At 36.2% G+C, this 4,678-nt stretch overlaps 1 long non-coding RNA gene across 1 annotated transcript; it reads right to left on the bottom strand.

The window, feature by feature from the left end:
* Positions 1-1,485: 1,485 nt before the first annotated feature.
* Positions 1,486-4,112, bottom strand: LOC129570918 (uncharacterized). The gene is made up of 4 exons (XR_008688186.1): positions 3,971-4,112; positions 3,796-3,894; positions 3,645-3,716; positions 1,486-3,540 (listed from the first exon to the last, which is right to left on the bottom strand). It is a non-coding gene; the product is annotated as an uncharacterized LOC129570918 (long non-coding RNA).
* Positions 4,113-4,678: the final 566 nt, after the last annotated feature.

Here is a 4,678-nt window from a genome sequence, read left to right as displayed (position 1 = left end):
AATCTCCCGCAAAATGTTTTAGATGCGATATTTTGCCACCTGCCGCTCAACGATCTATGTTCCTTAAATGGAGCTGGCATGAAAAATGCAACTGGTGATTATTTTGCACGAGAATATAAGTCGAAGCGAATATCCGTGCGAATGACACGTGGAGAAATCGACGTCCAACCAAAAGAGCGATATGTTTGTTGCTTCGCTGAATACATTCAAGATGTGAACATTATTGGCGGTGATATTGGGCTATTCCAGTATGTTGCTCGCCACTTGAATATATCGCCGAAGAAAATCCGGTTCACATACTTATTACTCACCTGGCCAGCGATAGGCTATGGCGAATGTTTAAAGAAAACGTTGAAAAATGTTGAAATCGTCGAGTTCTGGGTGTCTCGTTCGAGCGGTGATTTTTTCAACCAAATTTTAAAGCACTGTGAAAACATGAAGTTGTTGCGAATTCGATCGCAGTGTATCAAACAGGATCGAGAGTACAATCTGAGAAGTAATTGGTTTTACCAGAAGTACCCAACATTGGAGAGTATTCAGTGGGACGATGGCGTCAAATAAGAGGCAGACAAAAGAGCTCAAGGCTTTTTTCGACAATAATCCGAATGTTAAAAATTTCACCGTGGCCAGGAATGCTCGGAATGCACTCAAATTCATCTTAGATTCGGATATCAAACTGGACGAATTGACTCTAAATACAAAGCTCTACAACAAAAAGTACTCCAGCAGAAATATTGGAGATGTGTGCGATCTCGTGAAAACACTATACGATCAGAAGAGAATCAAGCGATTCCACTTGGTACCATCCGGAAGTAAATCTATTTTAAATCACAGTATGAACAGGCTATCGTCGATAAAAGCATTGGAGCGGATCTTTCTGATTCATTGCAGCTATGGTCGCATAAACATTATTTCATCGATTGCATCGTTGCAAAACCTCAAGATATTATACATCGTTTCATTGGGAGATAAAGCCGGAATGATCGCGAAAAGCCTAACTAAATTGGAGGAGTTGTACATCGAAAAGGATTCCATCGATGTAATCATACCTTTTGCAACCCAATCACCAAATATGAAGCGTATTGCTCTCACAAATGTCAGCGACAATGTGATACCGCTGAAAATTCTCAATTTAATCAAGAAGAGGAAATCGCATCACAACGCAAGAAAATTGGACGTTTTCATCAAAGAAACGGTTTTACTTACACTGCCATGGGCCTTGAATATTGATCGTAAAGAAGTGATCAATTTTAAACGATTTGAATCACTGCAAATCGATCATCCGTTTTATAATTACCGAGCGTACGACTGAGAAGTAAGACGATGATCGATTTACTTTAAAACTCGTATATTATATGAAAAAATAGCGCGATCTGAATATAATTAGTTGCGCATTAGATGAACAACGATTGCGAAATTAGATTAGAACATTTTTCCAAAATTATCTATTTACAAAATGTATTTATTTAAATTAAAATTCAACATGTTAAACCAATGGTGTATCTCTTGTTTACCTATTATTTTCTTAGAAATTCAAATCATTCATATTTTGCCTCAGGTAGGTGGGTTTTTACTAGTTTTTGATTTCTGTTCATTCCTTCTAGTACGAAAAAGGTGAAATGTGCTAGGTAAGTTCAAACAGTAGAAAAACTAAACTAATTGGCTAATCTTTTTACAAACTTCAAGTAATTTTTGCCCAAATCAGCAGGTAGTATTTTTAGCTTTTAAACGAAACGAATTTTAGTGGTTCGCGGTTGGCCGAAATTCATTACGGTGGTTGCATTCTTTTTTTTCTCTCTCCCCCTCTCTCTATGCAATAAACAGTCCACTTTTTTGTTGCAACCAATTGAAAAGTATCGTCTTTTATCGCAACCATTTCAATACTGACCGCAAGCATTCTCTGCTGCAACTAAACCGACAAATTATATGGGAAAGTAAAACACTGCGGTCTTTTTATCGTCTTATTTTTGCCGAATTTGTACGGCAAATTAGCACTTTATATACATATGCGAATTGTATAATTCGATTTGTGCTTCGTCACGCAATTTATTCAAAATATCGCACATCAAATCGATGCACTGACCCCACTCAACATTATGTCCAATAAAATGCTAATTAATAGCTGCATTTGAGTCAAATGAACTGATCACACTCAATGTTCTGTTGATTAAGTAGCGTAACAACAATACGAATGTGGAAGAAGCACAAACCATAAAGAAGAATAAGAGAGAAGAAGAAGTAAAAAAAGGTGCTAAACGGATGTTTCTTGGTTTACCGCACACGTACAGGTATGAGCTTGATCATGTTTACTAATTCCATCTTTAATTTCACCAATATGGGTCGTTCCCATTGTTGTTTTTGTGACTCTTCTTCGGTCTTGTTATCCGTGCTTCAATTTCCAAGGGTCGGGACAAAACCCAAATTTAAGCACACACAAAAAATGAAAGAATGTGTTACAGCATAGCAGCGGGGAGAAAATGAAACGTAATATGACGCGTTCTGTTCACGTGCGATCGTAACAGAGTAAAATGAGCCAAGCAGGCTATAGCGAACAAGCGAATCAAATAGCAGTTTATATGGCAATTTGGAAGTGAAGCAAACTAAGGTGAAGCAATCAATTTGTACGCTTTTTTTACTTTCCCAAAGACGGTGCAGTAGAACTCAAATTGTTTTTTATGACATTTTTGAGATCTTTACGAAAATATTCAAAGTATGTCGGATACTACATTGTGGTTTATTGATCCGATTTTTAAATCTAACAACATTTTCTAATCACTGACTATCTTCTTGAAACCGAATTGATGCAAACAACTCATCGTCACGCCTATGCTGAGCACATACGAAAAATGATATGTCTAAATGATGCAAGCAACACTGTAAGCCATTGTCAGCAAGTTGAAGTGTGTGGCTACGAAACATGTGTGTATTACCCACTTCATTTTCTTCATTCATTTGTAATCTGTGACATAGTGGGAGTATTGCGTGTTATTTGATCGTGTAGATAAAATTGAACGAATGAAAACCCGATCAAATACACTCATAGGCACGACGTGTTCAAATCGCTTATTGTGTAATCCGTGTGGTTGTGTTGTGCATACAACAGTCGGTTGTCCCGAACAACTGTTCTATAATTAGCATTCAGAATAAGTGCGTACGCCGTACATTGTACGCGTTTTCACAAATCGAGCGAATGTCGAACTAATACATATGGGTGTACTGTGTAGTATTCAACGAATGTTGTGTAAATATATCATGCATCTGATAAGATTACATTTCTCGCATTTGTTCATTGGTTGATGGCAATAGTGAATATAACAGAAAAAGGCGGACACATTAAAAAACCGCATGAATTTAACTTTAACTAAACGCATTTTTAAATATAATTTGAGCAGCAAGAAAGACGGCTAGTCGTTGTTTGCATGCTTCGCACCATCGGTAGATGTTGTCTCAGTTCATTCTGATCAGACGCAGGTCTGAGTTTCATTGGATGCATCGGCAGAATTCGATGCGTTCTCAAAATCCGTTGCATTTCCCTCAGATCTGTTTCAAAAGATGAAATAAATATTATTGTGATTGGAATTTTCGGTGGAAAAATTAAATTACATTATTTTCTTGTACAGTGATGTAGTACAATGTACACTTACGACATTTTAATACATGAAGAAGATCAATGTTTCAACTGGTGGAAGAGGTATCACGACTCGTAACACGGCACACTAAAACATAAAAATGCAATGAATAAAATGGAATGAGAAGCAAACATAAATATGAAAGGAAATAAAATGAAATATTCACCTAACGATGAATGACATAGCATCACCAACCGAATGTATTGCATATTTCTCGCGATTTAACCATTCTCTCCAAAGGACCCTGTATAAAAAGGGGAAAAAACTGAAAAGAAATCAAGTAAATACAAAACAATCGATTACAGAACGATTTTATATTTTGGTTATGGCATTCTACGTACTTGCACGCTCTAATGACAGCTAATACGTCAATATATAGGCTAATAAACGTATGCGTGTGAATAGGAATTTCGTTATACTTTGTAGAATTGCATCAGGTCGTTTCGTCAATCACATCGTTGTCCTATGTTCGATGTCCATTTCCTATATTGTAAATAGAAATTTGTTCTTTGCGAATTAGTCTATTTGTCCAATTGGAAATTCCACTTGAGTACAAGATTTCTTAAAAGAATGGAATCATGTAGCAAAAAAAAAACAGACAGCTTCTGCGTAATATAATCTCTCTGCATAAAATTAAATACGAATCACATTTTTTGGGAAAAAAGTCGAAAGCGAATATGTGATTCTCTGTTTTTAAAGTTACAAGTCAACGAACTCAAATGTAGTCCAGCCGGTAGTGCGAATTACGTCTTATATTTATGTCTGTATTTTTGTCGCATTACAAAAATAAATATTCGACTCTCTCTCATCGGTCAGTTTCGTTCAATCATCTTCTCAATGTCAACATTCAAAAAACACATAAACAGTTTCCAAGCTATAAATCGGAATTTATAATAAACTTTAAAACAAAACCAAAAACAATAACAATGTCCAAAAACACTCACACAAGCAGAACGAGAGAAGAGGAGCATAGCACAAATGGAGTCATCATGTCTGCGCGTGTAATTTTTTTTTCACGTTCTGAAACAACTTTAAAATCTTACCTCGGT

The sequence above is a fragment of the Sitodiplosis mosellana genome, unplaced genomic scaffold, assembly GCF_009176505.1.
Source record: "Sitodiplosis mosellana isolate CC-2019 unplaced genomic scaffold, AAFC_SMos_1.0 Smas_scaffold_652, whole genome shotgun sequence".
Classification (NCBI taxonomy): Eukaryota; Metazoa; Arthropoda; class Insecta; order Diptera; family Cecidomyiidae; genus Sitodiplosis; species Sitodiplosis mosellana.
Note: the sequence above shows the minus strand (reverse complement) of the source record. Positions and strands in the feature narration are given on the sequence as shown.